We start from the raw sequence: 25,826 nt of genomic DNA, 5'->3' as shown, positions 1-25,826 counted from the left end.
CACATTCCAGCATGCCCAAACAGCAGTCTGGGCATGCTCGGAGTTGTAGTTTTGCAACATCTGGAGGGCTACAGTTAGAGACGACTGTATAATGGTCTCAAACTGTACCCTGCTGATATTGCTAGGCAACTCACCAGCTTCCGTCGGATCCAGCCGCACGTCATCGCCGCCTGCCGATCTCCGTCGCCCGCAGCCTCCGTCGCCCGCCCGGATTGGTAAGTGGATCTTCGGCGCCGGTCCCCGTTGTTTCCCCGTCCTGCCCCGCCTATTGTTGGTGGGCAGGACAGGGAAAACGAAAATTAACCCCCCCCCCCCCCGCCCCCCGATCTGCTATTGATGGTCGCGTCTAGACCACCAATAGCGGGGATAGGAGGGGTGGAACCCCTGCCACCTCACTCCTAACGCTTCAGGGGGATCCTGGGTGTCTTAGACATCCGCGATCCCCCTTACATTCTGGGTCACCGGGTCACTATAGACCCGTAATGACACGGAATCGCGCAAATCGCAAGTGTGAATTAACTTGCGATTTGCCGTGATCGCCGACATGGGGGAGTCTGATGACCCCCCTGGGCATTTGCAGGGGATGCCTGCTGAATGATTTCAGCAGGCATCCCGGTCCGATACCCGCCTGGCGCACGGCGGGGACCAGAACTGCCCATGACGTAACTGTACGTCCTTAGTCCTTAAGACCAAGGGTGTCGGGACGTAACGTTATGTCATGGGTCCTGTAGGGGTTAATCATTATTTTCGGTCTAGTGTAGACAAATAGTGATCTTATAGAGAACCCTTCCACCCGCACGTCTCAGTTCGTGACAAACTGGTGGCAGCGGTGGGATGTTTTACCATATTTTAGTGTGCTAGATTTGGGAATCCAGGCACTAAAAGAAATTGTCTTCAATTTCCAAAGGCGGAACTCAGTATATTTAAATAAGTTTCACCACAACAGACCCCCTCCCTCTCTTTGTTTTTCTGTCCTATCTTTTTTTTTGCTGAACTGCAAGATGGATACATACCAAGCACAGTCCAGGAGTGCTCTGGAGCAGCTTTGCCGCAAACGACTGATCCCCTGTCGGGGGAAAAAAGAGGAGCTTATACAAGCATTGGAGGACTATGATACACAACAAGCTTCCCAGAGGGCCTACAATACTGCTGCGGAAAGCAGGATAACTGAGGAGATACATGCAGCTGTCTTCAGTGATGCACCACCATCTACAGATCCATTGGACTGTTATTTACAAAGTGTTTTAAAATATGTGGACTCAACGGATATCAACTTACGGCTGCAGCTAATCCACCAATATGAGGAGCGCCAAGCTCAGAGCGCCAGGCGGAAAGAGAGAGAGAGAAAGAGAGGCCGCAGAACGCCAAGCCACAGAACACCAAGCCGCAGAACGCCAGGCTGAGAGAGAAAGAGAGAAGCGGCAGGCAAACAGAGAACATGAACTGAGACTGGTAGAGTTGGAAATGGTGACTGCCTCCCCTATCACTGTTGACACGAGAGACTCTTCTGCACCCAGGCCCCGTGCAGAGAACTTTCCAGCCCTGGACAAAGATGGGGATCTGGATATTTTTCTGCGCAGTTTTGAAAAAGTCTGCCGCCAATTTCAGTTGCTGAGAGACCAATGGGCAAAGTACCTCACCCCTGGTCTCAGAGGTCCAGCACTGGAAGCATTTGCAGAGTTACCAGCAGAATCTGACCAGGACTATGATGCCATTAAGATAAAGAGAAAAGAAAAGAGAGAGGGCAGCACCTCGTGTAATCCTGCGAGCTTCAGTAAAAAGGCGAGGGTCTAGTATATGGACTCTCACCTGCTGAACCTCTTAATATTTAGCATATCACCCCAGCTATTGGGGTATCAGTGGAACTGCAGGCCGTAGGAGCTTGACTGTATACCGTGGCTTTGGGTCCAGTAATCCAACAAAAGAAAAGAAAAGAAAAAAACTCCAAGGTGGTGCTGTTCCAGCAAAAACATGAACTTCTGTTATTTCGCTTAAAAAAACATATTTATTGATAAAATCAGTTTAGCAAGCCCATAACAAAGCAAGATGCGTTTTGGGTCCCTGCGTACCCTTTCTCAATTGCAGATATATAAAACAACTTACTGGAGCCATTTTATACATAAAAAAAGACCGCCAACTTAAGGGGCGTGGTTGGCACATTAGTCATATACATAACAAAAAGGGTCATAAATCGAACAACAATTATTATACATAAAGTGCATAAATGATATATTCCTCAAATTGCTAAAACTTAGTAAAAATTATTCATAAAAAGCTGGATATAGCAGTTTGACCCGGATGTAGTCTGGAGAAAATTCTTTCGGGCTTATCAGAAAAAATAAAACACTTACCAAAATTCTTAGATTAGTCGAAAGGACATTCATGTAACTTAGTATATACATTCATCTGCAATAGAAAATGCCAGTGTTAGAAACAAAAATGACTGTTTCTTTTCTTAATTACCGGACCGGCGTGCACAAGTGACAACATACGGCAGTATAGTAAACATTGTTAATGAATGAATGGTAGCGTCTAGCGTAAAATTGTAGTAACCGCAGAGCGCTACACATTTTATGAATGAAAGTCAGCTGACAGGATCGCTCCTGTCAATCTCACTTTGGGCTTCAATGGTAAGTTTATAAATTGTATCTACTGTTTAATTGCTGATATATGAAGCTATTTGGTACAAATAGATACATAGAAAACAGTGTGTCAGCTCTTTCAAACACAGGAAGAAGTTATAATAGTCCACAATATGAATATATAACATAGCTAGATATAATAATAGTCCGTGATGAGCCGTCTAATAACAGACTATATGGATATATTGCTTAGATCTATATATATATATATATATATATATATATATATATATATATAGTAGCCTATACCAAACTTTCTTGGACAGGGGAAAAAAACAGGACATAATGCTAGAAGTAAAAAATCAATCAACATACAGAGTATAACTTCATAGTCATATCAGAAGATACACTACACAGAGCTGTCATCATATGCACATATTCAGTAGACATTTTCCACATATTCATTCAAGCCAAGAGGAACTAAAGTTTTCAACCGGAAAATCCAATAATTTTCTATGTTTTTTAAGGAATTAAACCGTTGGTTGGTTCCTCTGGGGATATGTTCTATAGGAAACAGTTTAAAAATGCTGAAATCACTTTTATGTGCTTGAAGTGCATGTCTGGATACACCGTGCAATATATATCCATTATTCACATTAGCCCGATGTTTATTGATCCGGCATCTAAAAGGCTGAATAGTGCGACCCACATACTGGAGGCCACACTGGCATTCCAGTAAGTAGATGACATATTCTGTTGCACAGTTCATGTGGGACTTAATGGAAAAAGCTTCGCCGGTAACTACTGATTTAAATTCTTCAGTCCCATGTACCATATTAGAGCAGCATTTACAGGAGTTAACATTACATATGAAGCTGCCAACAATAGTTGGTAAAAATGTATTTTTGCTGCAATGCTTCGACACCTGCTTAAATTTACTCAGATCTAATAGATTTTTTAAAGACATGGATTTGCGGAAAGTAATGTTTGGTCTACTAGGTATGCTATCTTTTAAGTGTGAATCTAACAATAGAGTAGACCAGTGTTTTTGTAAGATTTGTCTGATTTTTTTTGTGATCAGAACTGTAGTTAGTGATAAAATTACTTTAAAAATATTTATCGTTTTCCACTGATACTTTTTTAGAGATAAGGCATGTTTGTTGGTCAAGCATCGCCGCTTTTTGTCTGGCATTATTAATCAGAGATTTTGGGTAACCTTTCTTTTTAAACCTGGCTACTAGGGTATTGCTTTGTTTCATATACACTTCTTTCTTGGTACAGTTGTGTCTTATTCTTTAAAACTGTCCATATGGGATATTAGCTATCCATTTATTGTAACGCCCACTTTTATAGTCCAGATAGCTATTACTATCAACACGTTTGAAGAATGTCCGTGTCTCCAATTGTTTAGAGTTGTTGTGTGACACCACTATATCAAGAAACTCTGCGTCATTATAAAATACATTATTAGTGAACTCCAGATTCCAGTTATTATAATTTAAATCCTTCACAAAAATATTCAGCTCTTCTTCAGTTCCACTCCATACTATACAAAATATCATCTATATAACGATTATAATAAATACATTTAGAAAAAAAGGGGTGTGGATATATATACTGTTATTCATAGAGCCCCATGAATAGATTCAATAGACTTGGTGCGAATCGTGAGCCCATTGCCGTACCGCATTCCTGCTTATATATGAGATTATTAAATTCAAAATAATTATGATGCAGGATAAATCTAATTCCATCTAAAATGAATTGGCGTTGTGGTACCGGCATGGTAGGGTCCTGATCTAAAAAGTAAGCTACTGCTGCTATCCCTTTCTCATGGTCTATAATGGTGTAAAGGGACGTAATGTCCATAGTCAAAAATACAAAATGAGATTCCCATGTAGTATTAAGTATGTTCTTGATAAAGTGGGCCGTGTCACGAATATTTGATGGTAGCGTAATTACATAGCGCTGTAAGATAATATCAATATATTGAGACAGATTTGATGTTAAAGAATTAATTCTGTGTTTTTATGAATCTTTGGCAAGTAATAGAATAATGGGGTATTAGGTTCCAGAATTGACATATATTGATGTTCATGCTTAGTAAGTACCCCATTAGAAAGACCTTCTAGTAATAACTTCAGTTCTAATGAATATTTAATAGTAGGGTTATAATCCAGCGGAATATAGAATTTTTTGTCAGATAGCATATGGTTTGATTCTTTAATTTAATCCTCCCTATTGAGGAGGACAAAACCTCCTCCTTTATCCGCTGCCTTGACTATGATGTTCTAATTCTTAGAAAGGGTTTTAACCCCTTAAGGACTCAGGGTTTTTCAGTTTTTGCACTTTCGTTTTTTCCTCCTTACCTTTTAAAAATCATAACCCTTTAAATTTTGCACCTAAAAATCCATATTATGGCTTATTTTTTGCGTCGCCAATTCTACTTTGCAGTAACATTAGTCATTTTACCCAAAAATGCACGGCAAAACGGAAAAAAAATCATTGTGTGACAAAATCGAAGAAAAAACGCCATTTTGTAAATTTTGGGGGCTTCCGTTTCTACACAGTGCATATTTCGGTAAAAATTATACCTTATCATTATTCTGTAGGTCCATACGGTTAAAATGATACCCTACTTATATAGGTTTGATTTTCTCGCACTTCTGGAAAAAATCATAACTACATGCAGGAAAATTTATACGTTTAAAAATGTCATCTTTTGACCCCTATAACTTTTTATTTTTCCATGTACAGGGCGGTATGAGGACTCATTTTTTGCGCCGTGATCTGAAGTTTTTATCGGTATGATTTTTGTTTTGATCGGACTTTTTGATCACTTTTTATTCATTTTTTAATGGTATAAAAAGTGACCAAAATCCGCTTTTTTGGACTTTGGAATTTTTTTGCGCGTACGCCAATGACTGGGCAGTTTAATTAATGATATATTTTTATAGTTCGGACATTTATGCACGCGGCGATACCACATATGTTTATTTATTTATTTTTTTACACTGTTTTATTTTTTTTATGGGAAAAGGGGGGTGATTCAAACTTTTATTAGGGAAGGGGTTAAATGACCTTTATTAACACTTTTTTTTACATTTTTTTTGCAGTGTTATAGGTCCCATAGGGACCTATAACACTGAACACACTGATCTTTTACACAGATCACAGGCGTGTATTAACACGCCTGTGATCAGTGTTATCGGCGCTTGACTGCTCCTGCCTGGATCTCAGGCACGGAGCAGTCATTCGCCAATCGGACACCGAGGAGGCAGGTAAGGGCCCTCCCGGTGTCCTGTCAGCTGTTCGGGACGCCGCGATTTCACCGCGGCGGTCCCGAACAGCCCGACTGAGCAGCCGGGTCACTTTCACTTTTACTTTAGAAGCGGCGGTCAGCTTTGACCGCCGCTTCTAAAGGGTTAATACCGCACATCGCCGCGATCGATGATGTGTGGTATTAGCCGCGGGTCCCGGCCGTTGATGAGCGCCGGGACTGACGCGATATGATGCGGGATCGCGGCGCGATCCCGCTTCATATCGTGGGAGCCGGCGCAGGACGTAAATATACGTCCTGCGTCGTTAAGGGGTTAATAGCATTTTTCTGAAAATGTGACAAATTCTGTGGATAACTACATTTGGAAGCACATTCTAGATCAGCCATAACTGCTGCTGAGAAGGTCTCTAAAAAGTGCCCTCTTTGCTGGACTGATATTATTGGGCGGCCAGATATGCTGGACAGATATTATTGGGCGGCCGGGAGGATTATCTGTGTTTTTATGAATCTTTGGCAAGTAATAGAATAATGGGGAAATAGGTTCCAGAATTGACATATATTGATGTTCATGCTTAGTAAGTACCCTAAAAAAGTAAGTATCCCTAAAAAAGTATCAGTGGAAAATGACAAATATTTTAAAAGTAATTTTATCACTAACTATAGTTCTGATCACAAAAAAATCAGACAAATCTTACAAAAACATTGGTCTACTCTATTGTTAGATTCACACTTAAAAGATACCATACCTAGTAGACCAAACATTACTTTCCGCAAATCCATGTCTTTAAAAAATCTATTAGCTCTGAGTAAATTTAAGCAGGTGTCGAAGAATTGCAGCAAAAATAAATTTTTACCAACTATTGTTGGTAGCTTCATATGTAATGTTAACTCCTGTAAATGCTGCTCTAATATGGTACATGGGACTAAAGAATTTAAATCAGTAGTTACCGGCGAAGCTTTTTCCATTAAGTCCCACATGAACTGTGCAACAGAATATGTCATCTACTTACTGGAATGCCAGTGTGGCCTCCAGTATGTGGGTCGCACTATTCAGCCTTTTAGATGCCGGATCAATAAACATCGGGCTAATGTGAATAATGGATATATATTGCACAGTGTATCCAGACATGCACTTCAAGCACATAAAAGTGATTTCAGCATTTTTAAACTGTTTCCTATAGAACATATCCCCAGAGGAACCAACCAACGGTTTAATTCCTTAAAAAACGTAGAAAATTATTGGATTTTCCGGTTGAAAATTTTAGTTCCTCTTGGCTTGAATGAATATGTGGAAAATGTCTACTGAATATGTGCATATGATGACAGCTCTGTGTAGTGTATCTTCTGATATGACTATGAAGTTATACTCTGTATGTTGATTGATTTTTTTACTTCTAGCATTATGTCCTGTTTTTTTCACCTGTCCAAGAAAGTTTGGTATAGGCTCTTATATATATATAGATCTAAGCAATATATTCGTATAGTCCGTTATTAGACGGCTCATCACGGACTATTATTATATCTAGCTATGTTATATATTTCATTTTGTGGACTATTATAACTTCTTCCTGTGTTTGAAAGAGCTGACACATTGTCTTCTATGCATCTATTTGTACCAAATAGCTTCATATATTAGCAATTAAACAGTAGATACAATTTATAAACTTACCATTGAAGCCCAAAGTGAGATTGACAGGAGCGATCCTGTCAGCTGACTTTCATTCATAAAATGTGTAGCGTTCTGCGGTTACTACAATGTTACGCTAGACGCTACCATTCATTCATTAACAATGTTTACTATACTGCCGTATGTTGTCACTCGTGCACGCCGGTCCGGTAATTAAGAAAAGAAACAGTCATTTTTGTTTCTAACACGGGCATTTTCTATTGCAGATGAATGTTTATATATACTAAGTTACATGAATGTCCTTTTGACTAATCTAAGAATTTTGGTAAGTGTTTTATTTTTTCTGATAAGCCCGGAAGAATTTTATCCAGACTACATCCGGGTCAAACTGCTATATCCAGCTTTTTATAAATAATTTTTACAAAGTTTTAGCAATTTGAGGAATATATCATTGATGCACTTTATGTATAATAATTGTTGTTCGATTTATGACCCTTTTTGTTATATATATGACTAACGGGCCAACCACGCCCCCTAAGTTGGCGGTCTTTTTTTTAATGTATAAAATGGCCCCAGTAAGTTGTTTTATATATCTGCAATTGAGAAAGGGTACGCAGGGACCCGAAACACGTCTTGCTTTGTTATGGGCTTGCTAAACTGATTTTATCAATAAATATCTTTTTTTAAGCGAAATACCGGAAGTTCATGTTTTTGCTGGAACAGCGCCATCTTGGAGTTTTTTTCTTTTCTTTTATTATGATGCCATTAAGGCTGCTCTGCTGAAACGGTACAACCTTACCCCTGAGGTGTACCGAAAGAAATTCAGGACTTTGCAGAAGAAATCCACTGAAAGTTACACCACTCTTGTGGGAAACCTGACCACCGCATTTGGACAGTGGACCAGAGGGCTGGAGATTAACACATTTGAAAGCCTGGTGGATCTAATCATCAAGGAGCAGTTTTTACAGCTGTGTCCAGCAGACGTACAGGAATGGCTGCTGGATCGGGAACCCAAAACAGCACTGGACGCTGGGGAGATGGCAGATTTCCACACAGCCAACCGGGCATCCACAGACCGGATCAGAGGATTTACCAAGGGATGGAGGACCCCTGCACCACGACCTCCCATCACCCAGCCTACTGTTCCTTCTTATGCACCAGCTTCTACATCAAGGAAAGTGGGAACTGGTTCCAATGCTATGCCTGGGGATAACCGCAGGTGTTATGTTTGCAATAAAGTGGGGCATCTTAGTTCTACATGCCCGGAGAAAAGGAAGTTTACACCATCTACCGTCGAGGGGCTTCCCTCAGGATTAACCCCTTCAGTTTTGTTTGTTTCCCGAGGCAAGGACAGTGCCAATTTGAATAATATGCAACCAGTCACAGTAAACGGTCAGTTAACTGTTGGACTGCGAGACACTGGTGCAGATGTGACTGTTGTGCGGCCAGAACTGTTGAGTTCTAAGGATTTTATTCCAGGAAAGACTTTAGCAGTCGGAGGAATTGGAGGAGTACGTCCTGCAGTGCCAATGGCACGGGTGTATTTGGACTAGGGAGCGGGGAAAGGTCTCAGAGATGTTGGGGTGGCTGATTACCTTCCTACAAATGTATTACTAGGTACTGACTAGACGACACCTGTGCCCTGTGAGAATGTGCATAGTCTGTCTCCAAGTGAGGGAGGCCAGAATAAGCATGTGTACCCGGCTGTGCCAGAGCCAGGGGAGATTGTGGTAGCAGGGATGTATGAGATGCCTTGTCTGTCTCCAAGTGAGGGAGGCCAGAATAAGCATGTGTACCCGGCTGTGCCAGAGCCAGGGGAGATTGTGGTAGCAGGGACATATGAGCTGCCCTGTGAGAATGCACCAAGGTTGTTTCCCTGGGAGGGAGGGCAGAATGAATATGAGTCTGTGCCTGAACCAGAGATGCATGAGGTGCCAGCTGGGAGTGTGAGCGGACCATGTCACTGGGAGGTAGGGCAGAGCGTGTTTGCGCCAGAACCAGGGGTGTGTGTGGTGCCGTGTGAAACCAGAAAGGGGCAGTGCCACTGGGAGATAGGGCAGAATGAGTCTGTTCCAGAACCAGAGAATCATGGTGTCAGGCCCAAGGCCTGATTATGGAAACATACATGTGTTTTATAATTGTATCTGTGTATAAACTAAGACCTGGGGGTGAGGGGTCATTCAGACTGTGTGTTTTTGTGTATTGCATTTTATTGGGGGTCTGGCTGTTTGGTCGTGCACTCTGGTCTCATCATATAATCAAACAGATAAGGAGTCAGGAAGAGAGATGCCCCACCTGGTGGGATCAGAGGGGAGGGGGGAATGAAGTTTCCCTCCAAATAAGCAGAGATAAGATTTAAAATGCTGGACTCAACTGTTGTTCATGGCTGTGCCAAAAGCTGACAAGAGCTGGACTCTCACTGACAAGGACGGCTATATCATCATGCTGTAAGAACTTCATCTTTTGTTTTCTGAACTTGCCTTGCTAAACTCCTTCATATTTTTTGTAACTGTATGTCATTTGTTTATTTTTATGCATAGCACTGTGATACCTTTTATCAGATTAAATGTTTAATTAATCAGCTCTGGTCTTTGATCTCTAAATATATGAGCTCACCTTTCTGAAGGCAGCTCTGGTGGAAACACGTTTATCTAAGGGTTAATTTGGTGACTTGCTGGGACTAGTAGTGGCTACCGAGAGGTCTGTCGGCTTTAACCCTTGCACCATCACACTCTCTCTAATGTCTTGGCTGGACTGATAGGGTGTGATCGTGACACATGGGCTGCTGGGTGGTTGTGTAAACGGACCATGTCACTTGGAGGTAGGGCAGATTGTGTCTGTGCTAGAACCAGGGATGCCAGAGATGCCCTGTGAGAATGTGGGAGGGCCACCTGACTGTGAAGCAGAGCAGAAAGTGATTAATTGTATGTCTGTGTCAGGAGCAGTCCAGCCTCAAGATCCAATATGTATGCAAGAGAGTGTGAGTGAGTTGGGTGGGCAGAATGTCGCCATGGTCACCCGTCATCATGCTGTCAGGAGTAGGGGACCGGGACCAGGACTGACTCAGCCTGCGGATCCAGAAAGGATGTCTGCAGGGGAGCTTCAGTCCCCCTTACCCTCCTTCTTAATTTCCCAGGAGCCTGACTCTGAACTAGAGCCAAGTAGTGACTCTGTAGTACAGAGCCCAGAACTCCTACAGGTCCTGCAGACAGATCCCACAGTCCTTCACAAGGTGTGGGTATACTGGGACAAGGGTACCAATGCGCTCTTAAACATCTCATGTGTGGGGTTCCCCAAAGAGATGGTAACCGACCGGGGGTTCCAGCTGACCATTGATCCGATAAAGACTCTGTGCTCAGAGGTTCAGGGGGAGCATCTGGTCACCATCCCTGACCGACCTCAGATGAATGGTTTGATTGAAAGGTTTAACCCCTTAAGGACCGGAGGTTTTTCCGTTTTTGCATTTTCGTTTTTTGCTCCTTGCCTTTAAAAAATCATAACTCTTTCAAATTTACACCTAAAAATCCATATGATGGCTTATTTTTTGCGCCACCAATTCTACTTTGTAATGACGTCAGTCATTTTGCCCAAAAATCTATGGTGAAGCGGGAAAAAAAATCATTGTGCGACAAAATTGAAAAAAAAAACCGCTGTTTTGTAACTTTTGGGGGCTTCCGTTTCTACGTAGTACATTTTTCGGTAAAAATGACACCTGATATGTATTCTGTAGGTCCATACGATTAAAATGATACCCTACTTATATAGGTTTGATTTTGTCGGACTTCTGGAAAAAATCATAACTACATGCAGGAAAATTAATACGTTTAAAATTGTCATCTTCTGACCCCTATAACTTTTTTATTTTTCTGTGTATGGGGCGGTATGAGGGCTCATTTTTTGCGCCGTGATCTGAAGTTTTTAACGGTACCATTTTTGCATTGATAGGACTTATTGATCACTTTTTATTCATTTTTAAATGATATAAAAAGTGACCAAAAATGCACTATTTTGGACTTTGGAATTTTTTTGCGCGCACGCCATTGACCGAGCGGTTTAATTAATGATATATTTTTATAATTCGGACATTTACGCACGCGGTGATACCACATATGTTTATTTTTATTTTTATTTACACTGTGTTTTTTTTTTTATTGGAAAAGGGGGGTGATTCAAACTTTTAATAGGGGAGGAGTTAAATGATCTTTATTCACTTTTTTTTTTCACTTTTTTTTTGCAGTGTTATAGGTCCCATAGGGACCTATAACACTGCACACACTGATCTTCTATGTTGATCACTGGTTTCTCATAAGAAACCAGTGATCAACGATTCTGCCGGATGACTGCTCATGCCTGGATCTCAGGCACTGAGCAGTCATTCGGCGATCGGACAGCGAGGAGGCAGGAAGGGGCCCTCCCGCTGTCCTGTCAGCTGTTCGGGATGCCGCGATTTCACCGCGGCTATCCCGAACAGCCCACTGAGCTAGCCGGGATGCTTTCGGTTTCACTTTAGACGCGGCGTTCAACTTTGAACGCCGCGTCTAAAGGGTTAATAGCGCGCGGCACAGCGATCAATGCCGCGCGCTATTAGCCACGGGTCCCGGCCGTTGTTAGAGGCCGGGCCCGACCCGCTATGACGCGGGGCCACGCCGTGGCCCCGCGTTATAGATCGGGAGTGGACACATGACGTTCCAGTACGTCATGTGTCCTTAAGGGGTTAAGGGGACCTTGAAAGAAATGTGGAGAACATTTGTGGAGTCACAGGGGGAGAACTGGGGGCGATTCCTGTCACATCTTCCCTTCGCTCTTAGGGAGGGTCCACAGGAATCCGCTAGCTTCTTCTCCTTTGAACTCCTCTATGGGTTTAGAGTGTGTGGCCCCTCGTCTCTAGTTCAAGAGGAGTGGGAAGGAAAGTTGGGTACCCCTAGAAGGTCTGTGGTCAGGTTTGTTTTGAGGTTTGGGGGCTACAGGCAGACCTTAATGGGGGAGGTGACAGAGAGCATGAATACCGATCAGTTCTTGCAGGAGCAGTGGTATGGCTGGGATACTCACGAAAGAACGGATGAAGTGGGACAGAGAATGCTGTCATTGAGTGTCACAATGAAAAAAGTGTGTCTTGCAATTGTTCGGGCTTTGGGAGAACTACAGCCCTACCTGTGGTGCCATGTCAAGTGGAAGACTTGGCAAAAGACGCAAGGTAGATCCTAAAAAGTGTGTGTTATACGCCGATAAATACGGTATGTCCAGTAAAATGTCCATTTGTATGTACATCTTGTAAATTCAATTACCCTTACCTGTGAGTTTAGCATTTCAACAATAATTAATTATCTTTTGATCAGGGCACCATGGAGCCTACATGTCTATCCAGCCTGGGTATAGGTGTGACTAATCCTAGCAGGTTCATTAACACAGCTGCTCTATGACAGGAAAGGTAACACCATTTTAGCCAGCAAGGCACCAGCCTGGGTGTCAATAGATGAAAGAGATGTATGAAGTTGACCCAATTGGAAAATCCTATATTTTTCAATATTAAGTATGGGGGTCAGGGAAGTGCGTCCCTGGCCCTATTATATATGGTCGGATTCTCCATCATATTACCTTTAAAATGAGTCCTTACATGACCCTGTGTGTTGATCCCTGCCCGATCTACTCGCACTGGGTAAACCGTACACAAAAAGGGGGTCATTCCAGGTACCCCTAGAGAGAGGATTTGATGGAGAACCCAAATAGAACAAAATGATATGGTGCCTGACCCATGAAAAAAGTTAGGGGTAATTTCCAATTCTTTGGGCATAAAGGTATCATGAGTAAGTGGGCATTATCTATCTCTCCTCCTTGTCCCACCCAGGGGCTGAACATAGAGGGATCACCTGTCCATAGCAGGGTATAAAACTACAGACCTGGGGGACTAGGGGCGCTTGCATGGGGGACAAGATCTAATTTTGGATGCCAGATGCCATTTCCTACCAGACCCATGGGATAGAACTCTGTAACTTTTTGTAAGTAAGGATTCTGGGGGGAATTTATCATTGTATATAGGGCTATTTTGTGTCTATTTTTTTGCGCAAGTGTTTTTTTGCGTCTTTTTTTGCGCAAATTTTGATAGAACTTTTCATCCCCTTGTCTACGGTTAATTCTACCATAGAGCATTTTCTACTGTAGAATTAATTTACTAACTGCGTTGTTTTTTTTTTTTGCGCAAAAAAATTGCATTTTCTTGCGCAAATATATACCATCTCGGAGGACACGTACTAAAAGTGTCTATTTTGGCACAGTAAGGACTGCAACTCCCATCATGGGATAGACTCTGCCCATGATGGGAGTTGTAGTCCAGGGGCTGAGGTGCAGATCGCATCGGGTCATTCTCCAGAGACCCGCTGCGATCCGCATTTATTAACTATAGAAGTCGGCGGGACAAGCTGTCATAATTCATAATCACTGCCGCCGGGAGAGGAGAGCTCTGATTGGTCAATAGCTATCCACCAATCAGAGCTCCAGTCTCCTGGCGGGGATTATGAATTATGACAGTGTACTGTATATAGGAGCCGGTGGCAGCGTGATGTAGACGCATGTACCACCGGCTTTTTAATTTAAATGCGGATCGCAGCAGATCATTCTGGAGATCTGCTGCGATCCGCGTTTATAAACGGCATTCAGTTAACCCGGCGATGCGCGGCATCGCACGGGTTAACTGGCAGAAGTGCCGCTGTTTCCAGCAGGGGACAACTTATGCAACACCCCCCAGGACCATCTGTCGATGGTTCTGGTCAGCGATCACTGTGATTGGTCCCTGTCGACCAATCACAGTGAATGAGCCGACTGGGGGGTAAAGTTCATTTCCCCTGCTCTGCCCGCCGCTAGAAGTCCGGGCACAGCAGGGGAAGATGACGCCGAGAGCTGCGGCGGGGACCGCGGCACTTACCGAACAGCTAGAGGAACACGGGTTGGCGGCGGCGGCATCTGCATCAGAGGCAGCAGTGAAGCTCTTCACTGCTGCTTCTGGTAGTTTAAAAACTACAACTCCCAGCATGCTCAGACAGCCTTTGGCTGTACAGTGGTCTCCAATCTGTGCTCTTCCGGATGTTGCAAAACTACAACTCCCAGCATGCCCAGACAGTCCAGGCATGCTAGGAGTTGTAATTCTGTAACATTGGTCCTTCAGATGTTGCCGAACTACAATTCCCAGCATGCCTTGGCAGTCTGGACATGCTGAGAGTTGTAGTTTTGCAACATCTGGAGGACTACGGTTTGGACACCACTACACAGTGGTCTCCAAACTGTTCTCCTCCAGTTGTTGCAAAACTACAACTCTTAGCATGCCCTTCGGCTGCTTGGGCATGCTGGGAGTTGTACTTTTGCAACAACTGGAGGCACACTGGTTGGGAAACATTGTCTGTTTCCTAACTCAGTGTTTCCCTACCTGTGCGCCTCCAGCTGTTGCAAAACTATAACTCCCAGCATGCACAGACAAACCGTACATGCTGGGAGTTGTAGTTATGCAACAGCTGGAGGTGCACGGGTTGAGAAACACTGAGTTAAGTAACAAACTCTCAGTGTTTTGCAACCAGTGTGCCTCCAGCTGTTGCTTAACCCCTTAAGGACATAGGGCGTATCCATACGCCCCCGTTTCCAAGTCCTTAAGGACCGAGGGCGTATGGATACGCCCTGAGCATTTCCGGCCCCCACCGCTAGCCGGAGGGGAGCCGGAGCCGGATGCCTGTTGAAATCGTTCAGCAGGCATCCCGGCATATCGCCCAGGGGGGTCATTATGTCCCCCCATGTCGGCGATTGCCGCAGATCGCTGGACAATTCAGTCCAGCGATCTGCGGCGGATTCCGGGTCAATCGGGTCTCCAGTGACCCGATGACCCGGAATTACTGGCTGATCGGGGCCGTCAGAGACGGCCCCGAACAGCCAGAGTCTGCAGGGGTGAGGTGGCACTGGTGCCACCTCACGATCGCCCTGATTCGTCGGCCGGATTACCGGCCGACCAATCAGGGCGCCTGCTGCGGGTGTCACTCCCGCAACCCGCTCCGCCCCTCTTCCGGAGGACGTGAGCGGGTGCGGGAAGACGACCCCCGGTGCTGGGGACCCCGATCCCCGGCGTCCCTGTTGGGATCGGGGCCCCAGGAGCAGCGGCGGTGGCGGTGACGACGAGGGACTGACCTGTGCGGCTGGATCGTTGGAGGTGAGTGACAGCCTCCTGCTGTTGCTTAGCAACAGCTCCCAGCATGCAACAAGGGCATGCTGGGAGCTGTAGTTATGCAACAGCAGGAGGCAGACCACCACAACTCCCAGCATGCCCTTATGGGCATGCTGGGACTTGTAGTTTTGCAACAGCTGGAGGCACATTCTTTCTATGGAAAAGTGTACCTTCAGCTGTTGTGTAACTACAACTCCCAGCTTGCACAAACAGCTCAAGTGCATGCTGGGAGTTGTAGTGGTGCATCTGGTGGTTGCATAACTACAACTCCCAGCATGCCCGTTGGCTGTCGGTGACTGCTGAGAGTTGTAGTTTTGCAACAGCTGAAGGCACACTGAGTTAAGTAGTAAACCAGTGTGTCTCCAGCTGTTGCATAACTACAATCCCCAGCATCCCCAGCCAATGTAGTATGCCTCCGGCTGTTGCATAACTACAAGACCCAGCATGCCCTTCCGCTGTCCGTACATGCTGGGGGTTGTAGCTTTTGCAACAGCTGAAGGCACACTGGTTGCAAAACACTGAGTTTGTTACCAAACTCGGTGTTTCACAACCTGTGTGTCTCCAGCTGTTGCAAAACTACAACTCCCAGCATGCACTGATAGACCGTCCATGCTGGGAGTTTTAGTTTTGCACCAGCTGGATGTTCCCCCCCCCCCCCAATGTGAATGTACAGGGTACACTCACATGTGCGGAGGATTACAGTAAGTATCTGGCTGCAAGTTTGAGCTGCAGCAAATTTTCTGCCGCTGCTCAAACTGCCAGCGAGAAACTACTGTAACCCCCCGCCCGTGTGACTGTACACTAAAAACACTACACTAACACAAAATAAAATAAAAAGTAAAAAACACTACATATACACATACCCCTACACAGCCCCCCTCCCCTCCCCAATAAAAATGAAAAACGTCTGGTACGCCACGGTTTCCAGAACGGAGCCTCCAGCTGTTGCAAAACAACTACTCCCAGTATTGCCAGATAGCCACTGACTGTCCAGGCATGCTGGGAGTTTTACAACAGCTGGAGGCACCCTGTTTGGGAATCACTGGCGTAGAATACCCCTATGTCCACCCCTATGCAAGTCCCTAATTTAGGCCTCAAATGCGCATGGCGCTCTCACTTTGGAGCCCTGTCGTATTTCAAGGCAACAGTTTAGGGACACATATGGGGTATTGCCGTACTCGGGAGAAATTGGGCTTCAAATTTTGGCGGATATTTTCTGCTATTACCCTTTTTAAAAATGTAAAATTTTTGGGAAAACAGGCATTTTAGGTAAAAAAATTTTTTTTTTTTACATATACAAAAGTCATGAAACACCTGTGGGGTATAAAGGTTCACTTAACGCCTTGTTACGTTCCCCGAGGGGTATAGTTTCCAAAATGGTATGCCATGTGTGTATTTTTGCTGTCCTGGCACCATAGGGGCTTCCTAAATGCGGCATGCCCCCATAGCAAAATTTGCTTTCAAAAAGCCAAATATGACTCCTTCTCTTCTGAGACCTGTAGTGCGCCAGCAGAGCACTTTTCACCCCCATATGGGGTGTTTTCTGAATCGGGAGAAATTGGGCTTCAAATTTTGGGGGGTATTTTCTGCTATTACACTTTTTAAAAATGGAACATTTTTGGGAAATCAAGCATTTTAGGTAAAAAAAAAATATTTTTTTTACATATGCAAAAGTCGTGAAACACCTGTGGGGTATTAAGGTTCACTTTACCCCTTGTTACGTTCCCTGAGGGGTCTAGTTTCCAAAATGGTATGCCATGTGTGTTTTTTTGCTGTCCTGGCACCATAGGGGCTTCCTAAAGGTGACATGCCCCCCAAAAACCATTTGTCGCTCCTTCCCTACTGAGCCCTCTACTGCGCCCGCCGAACAATTAACATAGACATATGAGGTATGTGCTTACTCGAGAGAAATTGGGTTTCAAATACAAGTAAAAATTTTCTCCTTTTTACCCCTTGCAAAAATTCAAAAATTGGGTCTACAAGAACATGCGAGTGTAAAAAATGAAGATTTTGAATTTTCTCCTTCACTTTGCTGCTATTCCTGTGAAACACCTAAAGGGTTAATACACTTATTGAATGTCATTTTGAATACTTTCGGGGGTGCAGTTTTTATAATGGGGTCATTTGTGGGGTATTTCTAATATGAAGACCCTTCAAATCCACTTCAAACCTGAACTGGTCCATGAAAAATAGCGAGTTTGAAAATTTTGTGAAAAATTTCAAAATTGCTGCTGAACTTTGAAGCCCTCTGGTGTCTTCCAAAAGTAAAAACTCATAAATTTTATGATGCAAACATAAAGTAGACATATTTTATATGTGAACCAAAAAAAAATTATTTTGAATATCCATTTTCCTTACAAGCAGAGAGCTTCAAAGTTAGAAAAATGCAAAATTTTCATTTTTTTCATCAAATTTTGGGATTTTTCACCAAGAAAGGATGCAAGTTACCATAAAATTTTACCACTAAGTTAAAGTAGAATATGTCACGAAAAAACAATCTCGGAATCAGAATGATAACTAAAAGCATTCCAGAGTTATTAATGTTTAAAGTGACAGTGGTCAGAATTGCAAAAAACGCTCCGGTCCTTAACCCCTTAAGGACCAAGGACGTACCGGCACGTCCTTGGTCCTGCTCTTCTGATATAACGCGGGGTTACACAGTAACCCCGCGTCATATCATGGCAGGCCCGGCGTCATAGTGAAGCCGGGACCCGCCTCTAATAGCGCGCAGCGCCGATCGCGGCGCCGCGCGCTATTAACCCTTTAGCCGCGCGCTCAAAGCTGAGCCGCGCGGCTAAAAGTGAAAGTGAAAGTTCCCGGCTAGCTCAGTCGGGCTGTTCGGGATAGCCGCGGCTAATCGCGGCATCCCGAACAGCTGACAGGACAGCGGGAGGGCCCCTTCCTGCCTCCTCGCTGTCCGATCGCCGAATGACTGCTCAGTGCCTGAGATCCAGGCATGAGCAGTCATCCGGCAGAATCGTTGATCACTGGTTTCTTATGAGAAACCAGTGATCAACATAGAAGATCAGTGTGTGCAGTGTTATAGGTCCCTATGGGACCTATAACACTGCAAAAAAAAAGTGAAAAAAAAAAAGTGAATAAAGATCATTTAACTCCTCCCCTATTAAAAGTTTGAATCACCCCCCTTTTCCAATAAAAAAAAAACACAGTGTAAATAAAAATAAAAATAAACATATGTGGTATTACCGCGTGCGGAAACGTCCGAATTATAAAAATATATCATTAATGAAACCGTTCGGTCAATGGCGTGCGCGCAAAAAAATTCCAAAGTCCAAAATAGTGCATTTTTGGTCACTTTTTATATCATTTAAAAATGAATAAAAAGCGATCAATAAGTCCTATCAATGCAAAAATGGTACCGTTAAAAACTTCAGATCACGGCGCAAAAAATGAGCCCTCATACCGCCCCATACACGTAAAAATAAAAAAGTTATAGGGGTCAGAAGATGACAATTTTAAACGTATTCATTTTCCTGCATGTAGTTATGATTTTTTCCAGAAGTCCGACAAAATCAAACCTATATAAGTAGGGTATCATTTTAATCGTATGGACCTACAGAATACATATCAGGTGTCATTTTTACCGAAAAATGTACTACGTAGAAACGGAAACCCCCAAAAGTTACAAAACAGCGTTTTTTTTTTCAATTTTGTCGCACAATGATTTTTTTTCCCGCTTTACCATAGATTTTTGGGCAAAATGACTGACGTCATTACAAAGTAGAATTGGTGGCGCAAAAAATAAGCCATCATATGGATTTTTAGGTGTAAATTTGAAAGAGTTATGATTTTTTAAAGGCAAGGAGCAAAAAACGAAAATGCAAAAACGGAAAAACCTCCGGTCCTTAAGGGGTTAAGGTGGAAAAGGGCTCGGTCCTTAAGGGGTTAACTACAGCCTCCCATGATGGGAGTTGTAGTTTAGCAACAATTGGAGACTCCCTTATTATGAACACGCTGCATAAAAAAAATTTACTAACCCATATTTCTTGTTTTTCTTTTCTGCTCATTTCAGATACGTGAATGCGGAGGACTACGTCAGATTCGGTGGACTGCGACGATGACCAGCGTTTTTTTTTTTTTATTTCAATAAAATGGTTAACGAGGGCTGTGGGGAGTGTTTTCTTAAATAAATTTTTTTTTCAATGTGTCCGTGTTTTTTATAATTGAATTTTCAGGCTTAGTAGTGGAAGCTGGTCTTATAGATGGAATCCATTACCAAGCCGGGGCTTAGCGTTAAGCTCCAAAAACAGCTAGCGCTAACCCCCTATAATTACCCCGGTACCCACCGCCACAGGGGTGCCGGGAAGAGCCGATACCAACAGGCCTGTGTTACGCCTAGCGCTCCGGGTCCCCGCTCCTCCCCGGAGCGCTTACGGCGTCTATCTCTCCGCAGCGCCCCGGTCGGTCCCGCTGACCGGGAGCGCTGCACTGTCATGGCCGTCGGGGATGCGATTCGCACAGCAGGACGCGCCCGCTCGCGAATCGCATCCCAGGTCACTTACCCGTCCCGGTCCCCTGCTGTCATGTGCTGGCGCGCGCGGCTCCGCTCTCTAGGGCGCGCGCGCGCCAGCTCCCTGAGACTTAAAGGGCCAGTGCACCAATGATTGGTGCCTGGCCCAATTAGCTTAATTGGCTTCCACCTGCTCCCAGACTATATCTGATCACTGCCCCTGCACTCCCCTGCCGGATCTTGTTGCCTTAGAGCCTAGTGAAAGCGTTTACTGTGTTTGTCCATACTGTGTACTTGACCTCCTGCTATTGCCTTATTGACTACGATTCTTGCTGCCTGCCCCGACCTTCTGCTACGTCCGACCTTGCTTCTGTCTACTCCCTTGTACCGCGCCTATCTTCAGCAGTCAGAGAGGTTGAGCCGTTGCTAGTGGATACGACCTGGTCACTACCGCCGCAGCAAGACCATCCCGCTTTGCGGCGGGCTCTGGTGAACACCAGTAGTGACTTAGAACCGGTCCACTAGCACGGTCCACGCCAATCCCTCTCTGGCACAGAGGATCCACCTCCTGCCAGCCGGCATCGTGACAGCCTGGAGCGTCAAAAATGGCGCTCCTGGGCCTAGGCGGTAACAGGCTGGCGTTATTTAGGCTGGGGAGGGCCAGTAACAATGGTCTTCGCCCACCCTGGTAACGTCAGGCTGTTGCTGCTTGCTTGGTATCTGGCTGATACTGAAAATAGGGGGAACCCTATGCGTTATTTTTATTTTTTTTATAAATAAATAAAAAAAAGGGTGTGGTTCCCTAATTTTTTAGGTATCAGCCGGATACCAACCAAGCAGCAACAGCCTGACGTTACCAGGGTGGGCGAAGACCATTGTTACTGGCCCTGCCCAGCCTAAATAACACCAGCCTGTTACCGCTTAGGCCCAGGAGCACCATTTTTGATGCTCCGTGCTTGTTGGTATCTGCTCTTCCCGGCACCCCTGTGGCGTTGGGTACCGGGGTAATATCTGGAGGTTAGCGCTAGCTGTTTTGGGGGCTAACGCTAAGCCCCAACTTGGCAATGGATTCTGTCTACAAGACGCCTTCCACTACTAAGCCTGAAATTCAATTATAAAAGACACAACACATTGAAAACATTTTTTATTTAAAAAAACACTCCCCCCCACAGCCCTTGTTAACCCTTTTATTGATATTTAAAAAAAAAAAACGCTGTTCATCATCGCAATCCACCAAATCTGACATAGTCCTCCACATTAACGTATGTAAATTTCAAAGAAAAAAAAAAGTTTAGTACATTTTTTTGTCTCCACACACCAGCAAAAATGCAAGTAAAAAACACAAGAAAAAATGACAAAACGCAGGAAAAAGCTGGGACAGTTTTTCTGGCGTTTTTTTTTTGATGCATAAAAAACCTCAATGGAATCCTGGCCTCAAAGCAATAGAACAAAATCCCTGTGTCCACTTTTCCTGTGAGGTAGAGAAGGAGTGTACGGTAGAGCGATGGGGGACGTTTCTATATTTGCACAAGATTTATCAAAGGAGTGTACAGCCTTAGTAAATTCTGAGCAAGAGTGTACAATAGACAAGCAGTGTAAAGGGGAAGAACTGAGTCTACAATAGACAAATAATGATAAATTCCCCCCTTTATGTTTCTCCCATTTATTTTATTTTCTGTGTTGTGAAACTTTGTCTTGTTAATATCTTTTTTTTTTTTTTTTTTCCTGAACCTTTTTCTTTCATAATAAATCATTCATTTATTAAGTCCCGCCTTATGTCTGGTAAAACAGACGTACATTGTCCTTGAAGAGATTGAAGTTATAGTCTTAAATTTACTTACCTGTTTGCCTACATTATAGATTTGGATTAATCTTTTTCCGGTTTTTATATACTACTGGGGATAGTAGATTATATTTGAGAATTGTAGCATATCCAGATTGGATTGATAGCTTCCTGTTGGCTTGAAATTGACAGGTGGTGGCAGCGATACCTTTAATTGGGTGGCATAAGAGGGATTTTTTATCATTATTTTTGGTCTAGTGTAGACAAATAGTGATCTTATAGATAACCCTTCCACCCGCACGTCTTGGTTCGTGACAGCGGCCACTCAGCCCACTGAAATAAAATAAAAATGAAAAATGCTACAACCCGAAAAAAAAGCACCTGCCTGATAAATCTCTGACAGCAGTGGGGCAGGCCGCACACACTGGTACTGTCCGTCCACACAGCAAAAAAAAATAAATAAAAAAAAACTAAAAAAAAAAAACGCTATAACCCAAATAAGCGCCTGCACCACAAAAAAAATAAAAAATTAAAATAAAACGCTGATCAGTACTACAGGACTGATCAGCAGCAGGTGGGCTTTTGTCACGATTCGGCTGGCTGGAGGTGGATCCTCTGTGCCAGAGAGGGATTGGCGTGGACCGTGCTGGTGGACCGGTTCTAAGTTGCTACTGGTATTCACCAGAGCCCGCCGCAAAGCGGGATGGTCTTGCAGCGGCGGTAGCAACCAGGTCATATCCACCAGCAACGGCTCAACCTCTCTGACTGCTGAAGATAGGCGCGGTACAAGGGAGTAGACAAGAGCAAGGTCGGACGTAGCAGAAGGTCAGGGCAGGCAGCAAGGATCGTAGTCAGGGGCAACGGCAGGAGGTCTGGAACACAGGCTAGGAACACACAAGGAAACGCTTTCACTGGCACAATGGCAACAAGATCCGGCGAGGGAGTGCAGGGGAAGTGAGGTATAAGTATGGAGTGCACAGGTGAGAATACTGATTAGGCCTGCTGCGCCAATCAGTGGCGCAGCGGCCCTTTAAATGGCAGAGACCCGGCGCGCGCGCGCCCTAAGGAGCGGAGCCGCGCGCGCCGGGACAACACAGACGTGGAACGGGTCAGGTACGGGAGCCGAGATGCGCATCGCGAGCGGGCGCGTCCCGCATCGCGAATCGCATCCTGGCTGGGAGTAATATCGCAGCGCACCCGGTCAGCAGGTCTGACCGGGGCGCTGCGAATGAGAGAACGCTGCGAGCGCTCTGGGGAGGAGCGGGGACCCGGAGCGCTCGGCGTAACAGCTTTAACTGAAAAAAAACGCTGGGGGCAGACCGCAGTGACCCAGTAGGGCTCGGGTCACGCAGCTAAAGGTGCTGCGGACCCGCAAACTCCTAGAGTAGGGTACGCTAAAAAAATCTCTTTTGTTCACCACCTAATTCTGTCCCTGCCTAATCTACAGCTGTCCCTAATCGCTGCTGTGCCAGGGGCGAGATGCAGCACGGGTCTCCATCCTTCTCAGCACCAGACACAAAATGGTGTTGATCAGAGTGGAGCAACATGCTCCTGCCCTCCTCACTATGACCGCCCAATCACATCTATCCTGGGGGGGTGGCAACACTGCCACCTCCCAGTACAGTACGGATGATGATTGGTGGTATATATTACACCACTGATCCTCATCCTTTACCCGGTCATGGGGTCACATGTGACCCCCAGGACTCGGAATTGCAGCAGATCGCTGATTTGTATTTACCGTCGATCTGCAGCGATCGCCGATATGAAGGGTCCTCAGGACCCCCGTCATGATGTGCTGGGATGCCTGCTGAATGATTTCAGCAGGCATCCCGGTCTGCTCCCTGCCAGGCGAGTGGCGGGAAATGGAATTCAGACCAGCGATCGCAGATATGAGGGGTCCTCAGGACCAACCTCGGCGATGTGCCATGATGCCTGCTGAATGATTTGATGACACCCTGAGTCCTTAACCTCTTCAGGACACAGGGCGTATGGATACGCCCTGCATTCCGAGTCCTTAAGGACCGAGGGCGTATCCATACGCCCGTGGGAAATCCGGTCCCCACCGCTAGCCGGTTGGGGTCCGGAGACGGATGCCTGCTGAAATCGTTCAGCAGGCATCTCGGCACATCGCCCATCTCAGCATATCGCATCATGACCCCCCATGTTGGCGATCGCTGCACATCGCTTATCAATTCAGATGAGCCATGTGCTGCCAGGGACTACTTACCGGCGTGCTGCAGCGGTTTCGGGTCATCAGGGTCACATGTGACCCTGTGACCCGGATATAGATGGTGACTGGTGGTATACACCACCAATCACCATCCGTGCTGTACTGGGGGCTGGCATTGTTGCCACCCCCCTCAGTACAGTTGTGATTGGGTGGCCAAAGTGGCCACACCAATCACAGTGTAATGGGAGGGGATGGTGGGGGCTAGGAGCATGTTGCTCCGTTCTGCCCGCCATTTCACAGAGATCTGGCGAGCAGGATGGAGCCCTGTGCTGCCCACCATCCCCTCACTGTAAAAAGAAGTGCCCCTTGCCCCCTTTCTGCGGCCCCTTGGCACAGAAATCCCCAGGGATAGCTTTAGATTTAGGAAGGGACAAGTTAGGGTTAAAAAAAAAAAAGTTTTAAACATTTTTTTTAGGCGTACCTCAGTGGGTGTCCGTGGGTCCGTAGCACCTTTAGCTGCGTGACCCCAACCCTGTGGGGTGCTGCGGTCTGCCGCCAGCCTTTTTTTTTGGGCGCAGATTTTTTTTTTTCCTAAGCGTGTGTGCGGACCCTCTTAGTTATAAAAGAGCGGTCCGCCACCGTTTGTTAAAGCCCACCCACCGCTGATCAGTCCCGTAGTACTGATCAACTTTTTTTTTTTTTTTTGGTGCCGGCGCTTTTTTTCAAGTTTTCTAGCGCTTTTTTGCACCCATAGGCGGTCCGTGCCACCAGTAGCAGGCGTGTACTGTGTGGCCGGACCTTACCTGTGTGTGCGGCGTGCCTCACCGCTGTCAGTGATTTATCACTGATCAGCGTTTTTTTGTGGTAAAGGCACTTTTTTCGGTTAATGCGTTTTTTTTTTTTTGCACCCATAGGCGGTCCATGCCACCAGTAGCAGGCATGTACTGTGTGGACAGACCGTACCTGTGTGTGCAGCCTGTCCCACCGCTGTCAGTGATTTATCACTGATCAGCGTTTTTTTTTTGGGGTTCATGCGGGTGCATTTTTTCGGGGTTAAACGTTTTTTTATTTTATTTTTCGGGTTTTTTATTGTGGGGGTCTGTGTACAAGCCACCAGCCACTGTTCTGGGCTGAGTGGCCGGACCCCCCACTGACATCTGTGCCCCCTGCCGCCACAAGCGCTAATCAGTGCGCACACCACTGATTAGATAAACGCTTTTTTTTGGCGCAGGGCTTTTTTGCGCTAGAAGTCCCTTTTAAAAAAAAAAAGTCCCCTTTTTATTTTTTTCCTGTTAGGGCGGGATAGTTTAGTTAGGTTAGGTTAGGGAGGGTTAGGGCGGGTTAGGGAGGTATTATCGCACCACACCACACACAGCACATACACCAATAAAGTTTCCCCCCCCCCCACACACACACCCGTATCCCCATTAGAGTAGGGAAATGGCAAGCAGAGCGTTTTCTGCGGAGGAGGCATATGCAATAATTGCCTCCGACACCGAGAGCGGCTCAGAGGACGATGAAGACCCCACCTTCCTTATTTCTTCGTCCTCCTCATCATTTAGTTCTGATGATGAGCCACCAAGGCGGCGGAGACGCCGCAGTGCGGCGCCGCAAACCTCCTCTGTCCTTGATTCTGTGCCCCATGCTAGTATGAGTCCCCCTGGCGCTCATACTAGTGAAGCCCCCCTGCCAAGGTCACTGGTACCTTGT

At 45.2% G+C, this 25,826-nt stretch overlaps 1 pseudogene; it reads left to right on the top strand.

Annotated features, from left to right (window-relative positions):
- Window positions 1–1,464: 1,464 nt before the first annotated feature.
- On the top strand, window positions 1,465–9,117 carry LOC130293203 (uncharacterized; annotated as a pseudogene).
- The last annotated feature ends 16,709 nt before the right edge of the window (window positions 9,118–25,826 follow it).

This window comes from Hyla sarda, chromosome 10, assembly GCF_029499605.1.
Source record: "Hyla sarda isolate aHylSar1 chromosome 10, aHylSar1.hap1, whole genome shotgun sequence".
Taxonomy (NCBI): domain Eukaryota; kingdom Metazoa; phylum Chordata; class Amphibia; order Anura; family Hylidae; genus Hyla; species Hyla sarda.
Note: the sequence above shows the minus strand (reverse complement) of the source record. Positions and strands in the feature narration are given on the sequence as shown.